This window comes from Ornithodoros turicata, chromosome 1 (assembly GCF_037126465.1).
Source record: "Ornithodoros turicata isolate Travis chromosome 1, ASM3712646v1, whole genome shotgun sequence".
Classification (NCBI taxonomy): Eukaryota; Metazoa; Arthropoda; class Arachnida; order Ixodida; family Argasidae; genus Ornithodoros; species Ornithodoros turicata.
In genome coordinates, this window is record NC_088201.1 from 221,398,918 (window position 1) to 221,418,403 (window position 19,486).

At 44.6% G+C, this 19,486-nt stretch overlaps 2 long non-coding RNA genes across 2 annotated transcripts; both read right to left on the reverse strand.

Annotated features, from left to right (window-relative positions):
* Positions 1–6,196: 6,196 nt before the first annotated feature.
* LOC135376912 (uncharacterized) lies at positions 6,197–9,288 on the reverse strand. Its single transcript, XR_010417903.1, has 3 exons — positions 8,910–9,288; positions 7,631–7,768; positions 6,197–6,280 (listed from the first exon to the last, which is right to left on the reverse strand). It is a non-coding gene; the product is annotated as an uncharacterized LOC135376912 (long non-coding RNA).
* A 1,785-nt stretch (positions 9,289–11,073) lies between these two features.
* On the reverse strand, positions 11,074–14,988 carry LOC135376916 (uncharacterized). The gene is made up of 3 exons (XR_010417904.1): positions 14,938–14,988; positions 13,932–13,976; positions 11,074–11,115 (listed from the first exon to the last, which is right to left on the reverse strand). It is a non-coding gene; the product is annotated as an uncharacterized LOC135376916 (long non-coding RNA).
* Positions 14,989–19,486: the final 4,498 nt, after the last annotated feature.

Here is a 19,486-nt window from a genome sequence, read left to right on the forward strand (position 1 = left end):
TGCCGTCATTATTCGAGTTGCTCCCCCTCTTTCGCTGGTGGCACACGCTGGCATAATGACCAAACTTCCCGCAGAAGTGACAAGTACTGCCATATGCTGGGCAGTTACGGGGTGCGTGATATGTTCCACACTGGAACAAGCTTGTCGTCGTGGCTGGGAAGGAACGCTGGTCGGTTGTCTCTTTTGAGATTTGCTACGACGTCCTCGTGGCCGTTGATGGTGCCGCAATAGAAGTGCATCCACGGTTGTTTCCAAGGAGCTGTCGATGAGTGAAGATACTTGCTGTTTGGAGATTTCTGCTGCTTTGCACGTAGCGATGATTTTGTCTAAGGACGTAGTTGACTCTCGGAACAAACGTTCCTTCAGGGCGGGATCGCGTAGTCCCACGATGATCCTATCTCCTACAAGCCGATCTTTCTTGTCGCCGAAATCACATCGCTCTGCTTGATGAAGGAGCTCAGTTGCGAAGTCGTCTATTGATTGACCTGGCTTTTGCACCATGGTGTTGAAAATTGCAGTAGACTGCGTAACGTTCCTGTAAGGCTTGTACTTCGTGTCAAAGTTGTCAAAGATGTACTTGACGGAGTCCTTTGCTGTTGCTGGCTGGGTCGGAAATGTGTCCACGTAACTTCGACCCGCTGGTCCAAGTACATGTAGAAGTAAGGCTTTACGTACTGGATCAGCTTCTCGGTGTACTCCGTAGCTGCTTCATAGTATTGGTAGACTTCTTCCACTGATCCCATTCGAAAGACGGATTCTTTCCAGGCACAAAGTGCGGCGGTGGCTGGAGAAACGCGAAGGCCATGTTGAAGCTCTGTTGCTGTCGTGATCACTGATCTTCAATGTTGCTTTAGGCTGTTGGGAGCGGGGACGTTGACTTCTGACACCATGTTATGTCTATGAAAGAAGATCGGCTAGATGTTTAACAAACATCAACTAAGCTTTTAATGGAGATGAACACACAATACAACAGTGTCCGCAAAGATGGCGAACAAGAAGATAATCACGAGAGCCACGCGCGTGCACCGTGGCCGGTCGTTTTGTTTTCTTTTAAACAACAACGTAACATAACACTGGACACCAGACCCGTCGAAAACAAGCCCCATGATTGACAATTACATTAGAGCGGTTTATAACGATATTAAATGCCTAACTGTCATTGATAACAATGCTAAAAATTTTAGCTTATCTAAAGCAGAAAGGACGGCCTTAATGAATCTGATCCTTAATGACACGAAAGATATCATCATTAGACCTGCTGACAAAGGTGGCGGAAAAGTCGTTATGAATGCATCGGCCTACATAGATGAGGCAGACAAACACAGAAGAACACCACGCCTGGTCCTTTTTATCTCCTTAGATGCACAAAAGCAACCACCCTGGCAGGCCTATAATTTCGGGTGTTAATACACCGACTGAGAAAATATCCCTAGTCTTAGATCACTGCATCAAGCATATTCCTCCACAACTTCCCTCTTATGTAAAGGACACTAACGACTTCCTTGCCCAAATAAATTCCATTAATAACATTTCTCCTAACCTCAACAACGCTATACTGGTAAACTAAGGATGTGACGTCATTATATTACAAATATTCCCATGATGGTGTTAACGCTGTAGAGCTTATTTTCCTCCTTTCTGTCTGATCTTCTTCAACTAAAACCATTATATGTCTTCTTGAGTTAGTCTTGCAGTTCACAAAACTTTGTTTTTAATGACAAACATTATGTCCAAGTTCAGGTGCAGCGATGGTTCCCGTGTCTCACCCATTACGCCAACCTCTTCATGGGGCTTTTTGAACAAAGAGCCTTAGAGTCTTTTCCAGTGACACCTTAGTATTCCTGCGATACATTGATGACATTTTTGCCATCTGGACAGCTGACGAAACCTCTCTACTCTCATTTTGTGATCATTTTAACTCACGGCACACTTCATCAAATTCACGTGCAACTATTCTCGAACTTCAATCAGCTTTCTAGACGTCACTGTTTCTCTCGAGTCGGGTAAGCTCGTCACAGAAGCCGACTGACAAACGGCAATACCTTCATTTCAACAGCCATCACTCTAATATCAAAAAGCGAAACATTCCATTTGGACAACTCACACGTTTAAAACGCATATGCTCCAATACACAAGATTTTTTGAAGCATGCAAATGACATGTGCAATTACTTCAAGGAGCGCAGATATCCCGACGAACTCATCGACAATGCCCTAGCCAGAGCCACCTCCCTAGACAGGGAAAGGTTGCTTTCTCGTGAATGCAATAAGGCACAAAGTCATAATAAATGCACTTTCATTACACCTTACAACTGCGCACTCCGTAATGTAGGATCTGTGTTCAAACGCCATTTAAACATACTCCACGCCGATGATATCTCAAAGACATTTTCCCTAATGCTCCGGCTATTACATTTCGGAGATCACGTACATACGCGACTTACTCACTTCAGCAATAATCCACCACCTCCTTGCAACAGAAACCGCTGCCAAATTTGCTTATTTATTGCTACATGTACCGCCACCTGTAGCACTGTTAATGGTTTTCGTTTTCTCTATTCGGCAGTCTCTTCACTGTAGCTCATTCAATGTCTGCTATCTCATTACATGCAAATTGTGCAATAAACAATATATAGGCGAAACACGTAACACCATCCGTGAAAGATTTTATGGCCATAAAATCAGATATTGTTAATAAACGTCAATCGCCTGTATCGCTACATTTTAATCTTCCGGGACATGATCTGCATACGCATATACTTATCACCATTTTAGAATCTGGGTACGCTAATGACATCAAACGCAAAATCGAGAATCCTTTTTCATTTGGAACGTTACAGCCGCACGGCATCAACGTGTACGGCGGCCCATTACAGTCCTTTATACTATGAGTCTATTTACTGTATTATCACTTGTCTGCCATTTTTCACATCATACACGATGATACACAACCAGTAAGACATCAACTCCGGGTTACTTTCCCAGAGTCTGGAAGCCATCAAGGTGCTGTGTGTCCTCAATCCTTCGCTCTTGAGCCCTAATTCCCCGTACGCATTCTAAAGCTCTTTGTGCCAACTGGCTGCTGTGCCTATTCATGTGATGTTTTATTGGTTTCCTCCACGTACAACTCCGACTCGTCTGTATGTCTGTGACCTTGTCCAGCCACCTCCTATTGATTGCGTTTTGTTTTTCATTTTTGTTGATATTTGTATGGGTTTGTAGTTCTCTTCACCTTACCCTTTTCTCTTGTACCATGTGACTTGGTTTTTCATATATGCTTCACCACTTGTAACAGGTCCTCAAACTGAAGAAGTGCAGCCTAGTGCACGAAAGTGTTGTTTTTATGTAAATAGTAAACGGTTGATGCTCTTAACAGTCTTTGTTATTTTTGATTCGGTATGCACATCAGGTAAAACTAACACTAGAAGATACAGTCGGTCACATGCAATGAAATGAAGACAGCAAGCAAACAAAAAGCGTGTGCACGATTCCCATTCGTGTACCTCTTCGTAAAACTGCACGCGATAAAGAGAATCTCAGTCACTCGCCTGAAGTATATTAATTACACGCGTTATAGCTGCTTCAGTGTGAAGACCAATCCGCAGGTTAAGCATCCATAATGTCGAAAATTGAGTCCCTCGAACCACTGAAGATCCTTTGTTCCATCAGCGCTGGCAATTTGTCAAGCGCCTGGTTGTCAGTTGTTTGCCTGCAAAATAACAAAAAAAAATCGTATAGAAAACCTTACACGTGGCCATACTATCACGGTACAGCTGATGAGGGAACAGTGAGGTGAACATTGTCTTGTTCGCCTGTGCGCCGCTGCGTGTTCGCAGAAGTGACATCAGAGTGATGCGACATTTCTTTAGTCAGGAGAGATAAACTGTTACTTCCATACCATACTTGAACGGCCGCTTGTCATAATGTATTGTTTCCATCGACAGAATGATGAATTGCTGGAACTTTAAGGTAAAATGTGAAACAAAAATGAAGACTGTCCGGGGAATGATGCAAACGAGAAGCACTCAGGTCAAATGCCTTTGTCTACGAAGCATTTGTACATTTACCTACGTGGACCAACTTTTAGGTTCGTTTTCAGTTGGTGGTTCATGGAATACGGACAGAATTGAGGTTGGTTAGGAAGCCTTGCCCGTGACCGGACCATGCCCTGCCATGACAGGTGCCGATTTTATGACAAGAAAATAATTCAGTGGCGTAGTGCGGCAAATGGGAAGAAATCTGTTCCATTAAGCGTTTTTTCCGGACTATACTTGGCTTTTGTGTACACAGTTCAGCTCTAGAGCCGACTTCCAGTCCAGCTTCCGCCTTCCAACTCGTCCAGCTCAGACTTCCAGCTGTCTGCTTACGGTTATACATGATTCCTCTTCCATTCAGGAGACGCAATTACTATATGACTTGATTAGCGTCAACTACTTTCAGTACCCTGGATTCCATAATCTTTTGTTATTGCTTAGGTGCGGATCATCAAGTAGGAGACTTCACTCAAGGCGATGTGAACACGTCCAGCTCGCCTTAGATATGCATTATCAGTGTTTTGTCACGCTGACGCAGAAACGTGAGTGGACTACGTGTACCAAACGAGGCCTCTGGGTCATTGGTAGAGCCCTGTTAAGCTATAGCCGGCAATACAGGAACAGACAAACTGGACAGTCATGATATTCTCATTAGTCCCATCTCCTTTGACGGGATTTTCACTGCAGATTGGCATCTAACCGATATTCTTCAGTTCACGATTGATGACTTCTGCGCCCACATTACACTTCCAAAGGTGGTAAAATCGCAATGGGGCTCCTGCTAACAGCTCCGGCCAAGCTCATGTATTTCGCGATACGGGATTTCTAAACCAGTGGATTAAAAATTTAGGAATTGTCCCAGTGCATGTGTGCCGCCATCCATCGCCAGACGGCAGCGTACCGACGTGGCAAGAGCACCCCTCAACAGCTGAGACTATAAAACATGCCCTGTTTGAAGGAACTGAAAAGTGAAGAAAGCGACGTTTAAACCGTTTAAACAGTTTAAACTGATCTTCTCAAGAGTTCCTCTTCTTCAAAACAGGGCTGATGACAAATAGTTGCCTGTCTCAAATGTGTTACGTAGTACACCAATATTGCACGTACCAACCAATCTGAGCCAGACTCCAAATTTGCTTTCCGAGAATGTCCTGCATTGCCACTTCTCGCTTCCTAGATGTGTTCAAAATAGTCCGCGCAAAAATTACGGAGACTCGGGAGATGATGAATTGCATATTGGCACATTGTGGTTTATATTTGTTCCACAGATATCGACAATGCTGTGCTCGTTTTTTAATGCGGTCACCACCCCGCTGATCTAGACTTTTTATCTAGCCACGAATCTTCTTTGGCTGTGTGAAAATTGGAGTAGGCCATCATGAGCGGCTTATAATAACTGAGAAAAAGTGCCACAGTTCAACAAAGGCGTTCTAGAAAACTTTTTTGGTATACAGATAAGGCTCCGTCGGTGAAGGTGATGCATCCCTCAGGCGCGATGTTTTGGCTTCGGTTCACTTTGCATGGAAATTTGAATGATGAATGCTTAAAATTCAATAAAAATCGACTCACGTGCGCACCTCAGCGTTTTGTAATAGTTCTCATTGAGGTTTGTCCCGTTCCGCTGCTTTTATTGTAAAAAACCCAGTCACGTAAGAGTTAGTTACCAAATGTTAAGGAGTCATGCGGGCTTCCTGTATTTTCGAATGCATTTGTTTGAAGCCGACGGCGCAAATATTTGTGGAATTATCCATACTGCGTATCTAAATAACGAGTACAACACGAATCACTCACTTGACATAAGCGGTTGAAAATCCTGCCGAAATTGCTATAAATAATTCTTGCCTAAACGATAACACTTCGATCACTATCCCCCATTGACATGTTAAGTATGCTGTGATGCTACTATCCGGTATACCGATGACTCTCAGTCGCGTTTCAGTCAGTCTCTCATCGCGCTCCTGTTACAATGACGGTCGCACATGATCAAATTGCGGTCCAGAATGGCAGCAGCTTATCCCCATCATTGTTCGTTAATTGTGCACTTTAAATGTAGGTTACTGTATGTTACTTACAGAAGAATCATGTTAATACCGCATTTCGTGATGATACAAGTGAAGTTATCTACTATCGACAATCTTGTAAGAGTTCCATGTGGAAATCTGTGCCGGTAGGTGAGCAACAAGACGTCACATAATCCGTCTGGCACCACGACGCCGTAGTTCTTCAAAACGCACACAAACAGCCGTTCAGCTGAAATGGAATGGCAGTTAATTGTATTTCCCATTGAAGAACACTCAAAAAATGTTAAGTGCTACCCATGCCGCATGTAAACGGAGCGGCAGTACGCACTCCTTCACAATCGCATCCGATTGCCTGCCATTTTCCGTTTCTGCATGCTAGTGCCATTCCAGTCCACAAGTCGCAAGTACAGTAACGTCGTTTACGATTATGGCAGAAGTGCCCATTAAAACTTGAGTACGTAGCTTTCTCCAGAGCTACAAGTGTCGGTGGCTTCCACCTCACCAATGCAAACGACGACTTCACCTTTGCACGCACCAAAGGGTCAACAGACAGTGTTCCGACGGCCGAGATGGAGCGACGCAACACGTGCAAACTGACAACTTTTATCGATGAGACATACGATGTGGCTGAAGATGGCATAGAAAACAAGAAGACTGACATCACATCCTTCATCGTCCAGTCACTGAACGCGCACACACCATACAGAGGCTGACCTAGTCTTCCACAACAGTTCCTTACTCGCTATGTCTGAAACGTGGAAAGATCAATCCACACCGATTAATGATTTCGAATGTGCCACGTACAGCAAGAGGCCAGATCTACGGTGTGCGGGAGTTGCAATTTACAGGAACAGCAACGCAGACCATTTCGCAGTGACTGAAATCACAATTCCCATTGAGATTGAGAAAATATTCACAGTAAACGTCTGCTTTACATAAAATGTAGTGGCATCGATGTCATTCTCGTGGTAGTGTACCTAAGCCCCAGTTCTACCCAGAAGCAGATTCACTGGTGGTGCGATACCATTTGTGGATAACACAAAGAACGCAGAGATGCCAATGATCATCGCGGGGCATTACGTGGATATTTCAACACCTGCATATCAGTGGTTCACACAATACACGAAGCAGGTACTCAGTGTGTGACCCTAAACACACGTGACGTTGTGCCAACAACATGACATGGCAGTGTCATCGACAACATCTTTACTAGGGGAGTTGACGTACACACTTCATACGTCTCATACTTCACTTTGCACAGACAGTTCGATCTCGACACAGTTAGTCTCGGTACAGCAATCGACGATGAAGACTTCAACAACATCGACATGTTTACTCAAAATTGTCCTTGTATTCATAGCCAGCTGCGTCGTGAGTGTCGATGTGGTTATCTGGAATCGTAACAAAATCTGGCCTCTTCTTGTACGTGACGTCGTGAGTCCTCATGCACGATGTTTGACGTATGGTAGAGAGAGAATGTGTGAGTGGGCATGCGCGTGTGTGTGTGCGTGTGAGCGAACGCTCCCCGCTAATATGACGAGTGACTTGTAAATCGTGTTGTAGAATCACATCAACATACCTGCCTGAGGCAGGGGATGTGTCTGTGCTTTGGTTGTCGTAAGGCTTGGCGTCACAGAGCTGCTCGAGTGGAGAGAGGAGGAGGAGGATCTGGAGAATGTGTAGGCGGTGGATGCTTTGTCAGATGGTTTGAAGATGACTGAAATAAGAAAATTAATGAAGTGCCACAAGACTGAAATAATTAAGAAAAAACAGTTACAGCATAGATGAAATGGAGCAAAGAAAGATAACCCAAACAACCCATGCATTCTGAAGTCAAGTTCAATGTATTTCCAATAATGCTTTATTCGGTCAAACGTACACAGCGAAGACTACAAACCGAGCATAACAATACAACGAGTCAATGAGCCAATGATGGCCACGTATTGCACACGTTAAAACACACGTTAAAAAATATCAATACACTGTCACACAAGGGAACTCAACAAAATTTCAGATTCAGATTCAAGAAATAAATCCGAATAGGGTGCATATGACTATGACAGAAAGGGTATGGTGGGCCAGTGCCCATTCTATTGTCAGCCTACAGGAGATGCCATAGACAGGCAATGGCAGATGTACGCTTACTTGCTATAACTGGCCCGTAGACAGGCCAAAGGAAGGATATGATGTCAAAACATGTCAATAGACTATACATACAACAGGCAGGCAGGCTATACATTCAATAGTCGAAATGACTTCCGTTGAGGAAATAGGACGCAATACGGGCGTCGATACCCTGGCTGAACATATTTTTTGTAAGGGATTACCGGACATTTTATGTCCGGATTACCGTCACGGGGACTGTTCAGGAGAAGTCCGGACAGGTGGCAACCCTAGGCTAAATTCGCTCAACTGAACTTAAAGAGAAACTATCGATTATCGGAGCGTTGAATTAGCGTTAGACTATGACTCACCTTAAGAGCAAATGTACTCCCAATTATTATACATATTATCCTGTTATCGAACTCCTGCATACCGCTGAACTCCTTTGGACATGCTCTCTAAACAATGTTTTAGCTGATTTTTTTTGTCAATTACACATAAAGTGATACGGTTAGAAATAATAGGGCTCCCAACGGCCAATCTTACCACGTGCATGAGGCAGTTCATTAAATTGTAATACGAGTTTTAGCGTACCGATATTTTAATACTACAGCTTTTGGCCGTTCTTCGGAAGTTTTCGGTGTGGAATTGAGAGAAATATGCTTGGACATGGCAATGAACACGCATTTAGCAGTGTTCTACCAGCTCCAAATACTCCAATACTACCCAAATACACTGACCAAAAAATCACTCACGTGCCGATGCAGCGATAATCATTCCTATGAATAAAAGGGGCAGCACCGCTGAAATCACGATAAAAGGCGCAGACCTAGAGAGGAAAAAAAAAACACTATATTTGGGACGTAGAATTGTGTACTGAGAATGTATTGCCCTGCGATATTTTCTCTTTCACAATAACTGAACTGCTGCGGCTTTCCTCACGAAAAAAATTTTCCGCACTCACTTTAAAGCACAGTGCGGCCATGTTGTCAAAAATGCTTAGAAGTTGTTATAAATCATCTACGTCCCTTTGTTCCACTAGCGTTGTACTTGCTACCGATTACTGCATCGGGTTTACTGTCGTGAGAAGTGCCGCTAAATCATATTTAAATTACTCAGTGCGTAAAATAGTAAATGCGGCATTGAACATTAGGTGCTTCCAAGGATTCTCGGAAGAACATGCTGAGCTAGAAAACACCTGAAACACCCAATTGGTGAACTCCATGTGGCCTTTGTCCGGGCGGACTATCTCTGGGTTTGAACACGCGTACTAATGTGTCTTGAGCCATATGGGAAATATACGCTTGAGGACAATGCGTGCGCTGCAGAAGATAATGCATGTGCTGTTGCATTTTCGTTTCACGTGACATTCCGCTCGTTGTGATTCTTGGTACGACCATAACAGCACCTACCGTAGGTCGTAACGCCCTGCGACAGCGTACGTTTTGGTAAGCCAACTACGAGTGTGGCTTCTTAGCATGACCTCGCAATTAAGCAATCTCTGCCACGGCTCAGTGTCCTGTCCCAAGAACTAGAAGCTCAAGTGACCGGCGCTCTGACCCTCCACCGTCCATTAATGACTCCCTCAAGGCTGCGGTTCTCCAAACTGGCTCCAACGGCTGAAGCAGCTACCGCCTCTCGCCTCTGAAGAACCCGGGACGCTCCGCCCGACCAACAACAGCGGCTCATGCAGAATGTTAGGTCGTCGCTCACATTTTCGATGTCCACGTTGCAACTTTTCCATCGGTTCCTCCCGCCTGACGTCAGGATGACTGGGAACGGGCCGTGCCATCACTACAGGAGATAGTAGCGTACGCTGACAATATCATGGGTGTGGCAAGCTCGCCAGTTTCTACGATCTCCACTGCACCTGACATTACTGTAGCGGTTAACTGTCCCGTATCCTTGCAATCAAGTGACTCTGTGACACGACTGTAAGTCGATGTATAGTCATTTCTAGAAGTATTGCGGCCGTACACTGACTAATCCTGCTCCGCAACCCTCCCGAAGTTCTTTCTCATCGTGACACAGCACCCTACGTCATCCTGTATGCAATAGAGATGGCTGCGGCGCCCATCTTGCTACCCGTGGAGGTCTACTGGAAGCACTGCTGCAGATGGCTAGAAGAGGCAATGACTTCTTCGATGCTACGACAAGCCGCTCTCCTTGGTTCTAGACAAAGCGTCCACGAAAGGTTTCTGGTGGTCACCAGTGCCGAGGCAAGAGTCTTCCGGGTCAGGAAACATTAGCATTCGGTACCCGCATGGTACCATTGAAATTCAGAGATTACTGTCACTGAAGATACTTGTTTCTGGCGCCCTGTTCCAGGAACTTTCCTCATAACCACTGTCTACAGGTCCATCCTCAGAGGGGACTTGACGGCCGGACTGCTGGTGGATATTGCACACCACAGGATCAGGTGCCACGACCACCGTGTCCGCTGTTGGCATTGACTGCCGTCGTCCCCCACCAATGACAGGCGCACTGTAGAACTCTAGAAGTCCAGCTTTGGGTTCGTGCTGCAGAAATTTCTCGCTCTCTCGCGAAAACCCAGATGGAAACCCATCATCCTTTGAAACAGTTGTAAGTCCAAGTCGGTAAGAGCACTCTGATTATGTCGTAATCAATAATGCCTTCAAGGGGCCTTGTCCCACCTCGTTTCTTACACCACACGCCTGAAGCCACACGTTTATTCTGTGCTCTTGGCTTGTTGTTTAGTTCATATATGTCAGCTTCGCAATGCTTAAACCATATACTGGGGCAGCATTGATATTGTGGCTTATATTACTTACCCTCTGTCTGAAATAGAACATAAGAATGCAAGGCGATCAGCGCAAATGTCTCAACGTCAGTCTTGAGCGATGATAATGTTTCATCAAGGTGATCGTCAGTGACATACGGATGTTTTTATGCGCTTACCTTCTTCTACTCGTGTGTCCTGTTCCAGCTGCAGTTGACCACCTAATGTAAATGCAAAAGCACAAGTGATAGGTGTCGGGCATGTCACATATGGTATGCTAGCTGCCTTATTAGCATATCAGCATGTCTTATCAGAACATAGCAACCACATATCGCGGTGGAATATATTGGTGAATTGTATCAACGAACCATCAACTGAATCAGTACGGACGCGGACGGACGCTAAGCGCTGAAGAGACAGTTTCTTATGGGATGTCATTCTTATAAAACCTCATGCTTCGATGCCCTCTGCAGTGAAGGAACCCCAAAATCCTGCTCCATGGACACAAGTCAAAGCAGATACGTGTTACTGCAACTATCATACCTACAATCTGTCTACATAGCCTGTCATCTACCATCGGTAAAAGCAAAAAAGCAACCACCTACAGCTAATTGCGTAAGCAGTCCTTCTGTGACTGTTTCGGGCAAGGTAGAGGTCTTTATATGGGAGATCTGATTCGTATCAGAGTTGTACGTAACTCGTTACCCAGTAACCAGTTATTTTCTGGTCACGAATATACGACCTAACTAATAAGGCATTCCGTTACAAAAATCGGTAACTCGTTACTCATATTACTCGTTCCTTTCCTTCGTCTACGCTTGGCTTCCACATGGACCACATGGCCAGTTCCTATGTGAAAATTTCCCAAATTCCGTACGCTTCTAACACGAGTTGACCTGACTTGGCTGTTTAGTTCTTGGGGACTACTTTTCGACAGTCAATCTTCATTGAACGTGAAAACATTCTTCGAAACAGACCCTGGATTTCTTTTTGTTTGTGTGTGCGTGTGATATCTCACAGGGCTGCCAACTATTTCCTAAACGCGGATCCTGAGATCGCATTGTCATTATCCGCTGACTCACCGTGTTATTGTAAAGTGTGTTCACCTGACCTGGACGACGAGATCCCGGGTATATAATATGCTGCTTGTGCCTGACGAACGGTATGGCTGATAAGGCATTGTTATCTCATCGGTACTGTTCATCTTATGTCTTTTTTTTTTTCCTTTTTGATGACATTCTAAGTAAGCTTGAAAGTATGGCGTTCACCCTGTTCAGTCTTTATCCTCCTTCGTCGTAACGTTTTCAGATATGTGCCAATCTGGCGCTTTTGTAGCTTATTTTACATATGCCCTGTCTCACAAGCTGGAAAGTTGTGTGCCGGACACTATCATATGCGACAATCTAACCGGGCAAGACTGCCTCGCGAAACCGACTGAAAGTACCATCCTCATCTACGATGCAAGCTGAACTTCCAACCCGATTCGTAGTTCGGGTTCGGAAGCCACATACTATTGCTCGATGATAGCGTGGCTACCCAAAGTCAACTAGCGTGGGCTGCGCACGGCGCGAACTGTTGCGAGGGAGCTAGACCCTTCGATCAAGAGTAAAACAAACACGCATGCTTCACTGCAACATGAAGTGAACAATGAACTTTATGGAGACTGTTATTAGTTTTAAATAATTTCTCCCTACGATTTGGATGTGCTACCGCCCTACGGTGCACCGTGTGCAAAGCGCTCGAATTCGTTGACTCTGGTGCTGTCGCATCGTTCCATGAGTATCTGTTTCTCTGCGTGCAGCCATAGAGGCCATCTTAATCTGTAATTTTCAATTTCAAACACATTTAGTGCCATTTACTTGTTTCTTTAATGGCTTTTTTTCCTTCATTATAATTCACTGGCTTGCACTGTGGCATTGAGGAGTGCTCAGTCACACCCCCAGGTGTATATCGCTCGCTGAGCGACCCCTGGTTTGCCAATTCCGAACGATGCTCCCTAGAGATCCCGTGCCAGGCAGATTTTACATGCTCCCCAAGATCCATAAACCTGGGAACCCAGGGCGCCCGATAGTTTCGTGTAACGGTACAGCTACCGAAAATATTTCCAGCTTTGTAGATTATCTTCTTAAATATATACCCCAAAACTTCCATCCTACATTAAGGATACAAATCACTTCCTGGAAATATTAAGTCAGTGCCAACCTCCTCCCTCAAGTTTGCTGGTCACGCTAGACGTTTCTTCCCTCTATACCAACATCCCCCACGAAGATGGCATTGCTGCAGCTCAAAGGGCGTTTTTTAAAATATTAGGGACAACTCATACGATCCTTGTGTTCTATTCACATTCCTTAACCTTATTCTGAAAAACAACAACTTTGAATTTGATGGTAAACAATACTTGCAAGTCAGTGGCACGGCTATGGGCACTAAGATGGCACCAAATTATGCAAACATCTTTATGGGTAACCTGGAGGAGGCATTTCTCTTCCAATGCGAGAAAAAGCCAACGTTGTGCAAGCGTTTTCTCGACGATATCTCTATGGTTTGGCCATATTCGGAGGACGATCTGCATATATTCATTAGCAATTTTAACCAAGCACATCGGTCTATCAACTTCACCCATTCTTACTCAGTTCTAACTTAACTTTCTCCATGCCAAGGTAAAGTTACTACTTTCCTGTCTGGTAGCTTCAATATGGATAACTTCATAAGCTTCATATGGATAACGACCTATGTTTCAGTTTCTTGTCCTCCATACTTACTCTGAACGGGACCAAATGTTCGGGAGTGCATATTAGATTCCTGCATTCCACTTGTCATTTTTCGGAGATAATTTTAGCATCTCACATCAGGCTTCTTTCATTACAGTTTGTGCAGATACTCTGAAGAACAAGGTGCTCTACAAATGTATCTGGTTCGACTCCATTGTGTTTGATATGCATCTCCGCAGCTGCTTTCCATTGGAACGCCGTTATGAAAAATCTAAGAATATGAACTTTCTTCTCCTGTTTCTAGTTAGATATGTTGTGGGACTCACCCGGTTGCTGGACATCTCCCGTTCCGGCTGCGCGTCCGTCAGTACCTGAAAGTAACGGACATGGTGGTTTTACCACACAGCATAAAGTTGTGCAAAGGCAATGTTCAGTTGAGTGCTTGACACATAGTGGCAAGAGTAAAGCGACAGCACACTCGACTTGAAAAAATCGAACTTGAAATTCTCAGGAATTCTTCCGTTGGACCGTGAACCCGTGAAGTGAAACAAGCGAAACCATTTCGGAGAAATAGGGTAGGAATACTTAGGACAGTAAGCGCCCTCAGATTCGAACTCCGTGTGGCTGTCATCAATCACAGCGCCACCCGCTGAGTCAGAGGCTGATACGTTTTACGGGCCAACGACTCCCTAAACAGGAAGTGAACCCGTGCCTGAATTATTCTCTCGACCCCACGAGGCTCGACTACTGTTTACAGGATATCACGAATTACATGCTACTGTAATCGGTTGAATTCTCAGTGACGTATTCAGTTCCACCCATCGGTCATGGGTACTCCCACTGTAGGAATCGTACCATTAGGAGGCTTCTATTTACTTTTACTACTTCCTTATTAATTTTATAAGACGTGTAGGGAGTCTGAGTTATGCATGCTTACGACTCTCTAAACATCTCCATTCAGAAGCGAGAAGCAACCGATTGATGCGTATGTCACGAAATTTGTCACGTGATGGATTCGTCACTTAACGGAAGCAGTTCCGAAAATGGTATGCACGCGTGTAAACCAATCACCAAATTTTTCGGTTTAGCAGTATCCTGTCGTTTCCATACAATGCATACAATGTACTGAAGCGATCTACAAGGTACTGTTGAAGCCAAACACAAACTCAAGCAACTCAAGGCAAACTCAAGAACGGCAGTATAACAGTATCTCTTGGAAATCGCGGACGACGCCTGCTTCGATCAACCGCCACCGAAGCTCTGAATTTTGACCTTTTGACTCAAGTGACAAAGTAAAAACAAGGATGACGAAGTATGAATGCAGCTACTCACTCATTTCGGCTCCTTCTTGTGAGACACTGTGAATGCTTGCGTTCTTCTCGCTCGCCTTCAGATACAGGAATGATCTCGTGGCTGGTGGAGGACATCGTTCTTCAACTTCTTTCTCTTCGAATTGTGGTTTCGATCTGTTCCTTGGAATCTAATATGTGCAAACGAACGAGGGCGAAACAATGCGCAACTTTTCGTTATAGAGGCTCGTAAATTATGGGGGCGTAGAATTTTCTTTTGCAGCTTTTGATGAAGTTAATTTTGCTAAATAATCGAGTTGATTCATTCAATAAAAATAATATATGAGTTCAATTCCACCCTTTTTTTTTGTTAAGGTGCCCATAAACACCTGTATGGTATAGCCAACTCTGCACACTTAAATAGGTCGAAAATATTCAGGCGTATTCCGCTGGTCGTTGTAGTGGTGAAAAAAAATGTTATAGTGACTCGAACGACTGATGTTGTCTGGTCGCGTTCATTGACTCCCCCTTTCGCTCTTCGCGCATTCAACCCACAACGGCGAACGACACTGCGACGCGCTGCACGAAATCGATTTGCGGAATCCACGATTGTGTCAACGACGACAAGACGACACCTGACAGGAACACGACGGTGGCAACTGCGCCATAGCATAATACCGTTGCAGAAACCCATCTTATCAAGCTAACTTTGCGTTTCTCAGTATCCATGAGTAGCGTGCAGCCACTAGCCAAAGGGATGGCTCGGTAAGCATCGGTGCAAACGTAATGCCACTAAGCTCCTAGGGAATAGATACTGTGCAATTCTTCCGCTCAAATCCTTCGTAGCACTATGCATACTTCCCCAAGTGTCAGAGGAACACCCTCAGAAATATCCTCGCAGGCGAGAGCTCAGCCTCCGGCGACATTAAGTCTTCCTGATTAGTTTTCATTGTCGTTTCGTGCATAAGGAACACGTTCATTGTCTTTATGTCCTCTACGGTTTCCCGAAGAAGAAACAGACGGAGTGATCATAGTGAATATCAGTGATCTTGCATCACATCGTATGTCCATTGCTCGCACCGTTTCTATATGGCATATTACATTAAAGCTCATGCACTTCCTTTTTCTTTTTGCTGTGACCTTTTCTGTTCTTTTTGTTTCGTATTCCTTCGCTCTCTCTTTCACAATCCATTGTCGTTCTGTTAACTCAAATTCATCATCCTCATCAATCATAACTTGTAACCATTCAGCTTAGCCTTGGAGAATCTCCCTTGATGGATAACGGCCTCCACCTTAGCTCGAAAAAGAAGAAGAAGAAGAGATCACACAACGAATAATGTCGACCACCTGGGTTCAAGGAGACGTGCGCAGACACAGGGTTCAGGAAGCAAGGTTTACCTCTGCCACACTGCAACCTTCCTCGGCAGGTATTGAACCCCCGATCATGAGCTCATACTGAGATACCGAGGCTCTGAATGGAAACGGACAATAATCATCAACGTTGTGTGGAAAAACAATATATCGAGCAAAAAAAAAAGGCCCCAACTGAATGCGAGAACAGTAGTTGTCCTGCGAGCGTAGCTAGGTTGAGAAACGAAAACTGAAACGAAACTGTGTTACGCCACTTGAAAGCGATGTGTGCCCCAACAGAATATTTGTCTTGAAGACGACATACTAAATGTCGGCAGAAGCATACCCTAATTCGAGAGGATAGAGAGGTAGCAAGTCAGCTGGTGATATAGATCCATAAGTTAGAAACCCTACCCTACACTCTTGATAAAAGGGTGTACTTTAACTTCTTTCCTTGCCACATATATAACGCCCCTTTGGAGAGTACAATTACTCTCAAAAAGGGTGAATCCTCACGCCCTCAAGGGAGTAGCATAACACCTTTCTCCCTGCCGGAGAGTAATATTACTCTCCAGTAGGGAGAAAGGTGTTATGCTACTCCCTGAGGGAGTCAGGAGACTCCCTTTTTGGGAGTAAGTGTACTCTGCAAAAGGGTGTTATATATGTGGCAAGGAAAGGACTTAAAGTACAACCTTTTTTAAGAGTGTAGGGGAAAAACGACAGCAGTTTTCCTACGACAGCAGTGTGCCCTTGTCCTAATTCTTTCACGACCCAGTGTATTAGGGTAAGTATACAAAAAGGTCGTGGTGTGCGTTCCTTTGTAAGGGTTACAGCCTTGAGCTGTCAGATGATTTGGGGGTTACTGTTGCACGCTTCTCTAAGGCACGCGTATATTAGTTCGCGGGAGGCAGAAAAGGGATCACTTGCTACATCCGAACCCCAGGTCAGAATCAATCATTATTTTTTCGTTGTCGCATTTTATTCGCACCGCATTACAACAAGGCATACAAGTCTCAGCCAGCGGATGTCGCAGGAAAGACAAAAAACAACAACAGCGGCATCAGATCAGACAGCAAGTAATCATTTTATAGAGATGGTGACCTGAATTAGAACACAGTATCTGACAGGAAAGGACGTCAGGAATGTTGTTTGTTCTACTTACAGATACAGATCCACGGGAACTGCGAATTGTGTGGCATCGCAATGGACAGCATAGTGCAACATCTATAAAACAACAACAACAACTTTATTGTGAAATGATGAATGGGGAGTTTCATCGCCAGGAGAGACACTCTACCCCACTGCGCGTGGTGATGCAGGGAATGAAATAATGAGCTCCTTCAGAATAAGCATCGAAGTCCTATGGTATCCAGAAAGGCGAAGATAGCTTTGAGGGCAGAGAGTTGGTGGGCTGGACGTGGCCAGAGGTCAAGCAATTTTGTGAGATAGAAAGGGGGTGTGTGAGAGTCCAGCACGTTAAGGGATACGGAGAGTACGGTTCGGGAAGCTTGGTAGTGTGGGCAATGGTTTGAGCACGATATTGAGAACATCCTGTAATATCCAAATATCCCGAAGTTATGTCTCTGTGACACTGCTGGAATGTGGAAAAAGTGGGGAAAAACCATAGTCGCCACGACGTACAAGCGACATCCACAGACTCTCCGCTATGACCCCTGGGATATCCAAATATTCATGTCGGGATAGCATATGGACATCGCCTGGCTTACCTTCTATCATCTGCGTAAGCAACGGTTGCTCTTCATCGGCGAACTTGCACGTCGAGGCTAACTTTTTTAGCCTAGCGAAGTATCCCGTGTTGCTCTCATCTTGCTGCTGATTTGCGTGTCCAAACACGTGTTGTTCGAAGACTATGTTCGTCTTGGGCTTGTCAGTGGTTGGTGAGGCTTTTCATTGTCTTCTCGATGTCATCCTCGGACGTAGATCCAGGCGTCCGAACCTGCCATAGAAGCATATTGTAGAGGAAAACTCACGTGACCTCCGGCTGGACCAATGACGGAGGACTAGCTACCCTTATTTATTCCTTGTTTTTTTTTATTATGCAGCCGACGGCGCAGTATGACGTGGCACGCGTTTACCTCGCACGGTTTTCCTCCTTTCTACTCTGCTCCCACCCTCTTTTTTGTTTCTTTTTTTCGTTTTCTTGTTTTTTTCGTTCACGTTTCTTCAAGTACAAAGGGATATACAGAAAAACGACGAAGCTTTGGCTGTTTTTGTCACACGAGGTTGATCAGTCGGTATTTTATTCTGCCGCATACGTTTATGCAAGCGACAGGCACACAGCATGTTAGCAGCGACGATAACGATATGACATTAATAATGCTACGTAAATTGATTGAAGACTTCGGACCGCTTGAAGCAAGGACTGTGAGGCTGCTACGGAGCAGCCTTACTGCTATTTCCAGCAGTAAGGCAGCTTTAATAGTCACTATTAAAGCTGCCTTACTGCTGGAAATAGTCCAATTCAAAATAGCCAAGAAATCTCATTCGGTTAAGGTGGATATCGCATTCACAATTCTTATTGAAAGTAATCAAAATTTCCCATTCCCAATCGACGATCTTGGACAAATACCATATTGAGGAAATGCTATAAATTCATACATTGTTGTAATGTTCCACACGTACATTACTGAAACGTTGCAAAATTTACGTTGAGAGGACATCACAGGTACATACGTTGATGCGATGTTTACAATGGATGTTGCGGTAATGCTGCACACAAACGTTCCAGGTAAAGTTGAAGTTGCGGATATTAGCAACACCTGAGCAACGTTACAATCCGACATTTAGACAACATTGCTGTAACCTTTTGTGCTACCTGGGAATAATATTGTTTTACGAAAAGAAAGATAATCTAACATCGTAACTGAAGAGCTACGCGGTCGGTCACTGCGTAGTCCCATATTTACAGTGAATGCTCTGTTACTTGTCTACAAAACACGAAGTGAATGCGGCGTTATAAGGCGACACGGAATAGCAACTGACATACCTGCCGACTGTCGTTGACCAGGTATCGAAACAACGAAGCGTTCGAACTCTCGAATAGGTTCTACACCAAGAAGCAGAGCAGAAATGTCGCGTAGAAATCTTCCCAGGCGTCTGCGACGTTTAGAAGACACTGCATAGTCCGCGCAGCGTTTTTAAACAGGAAACAGCGCAAGTTGTAGGCAAACCGCTATACATGCCATGAGCCACCCAGGGGAGACGCCAGCACCTCTCCGTGT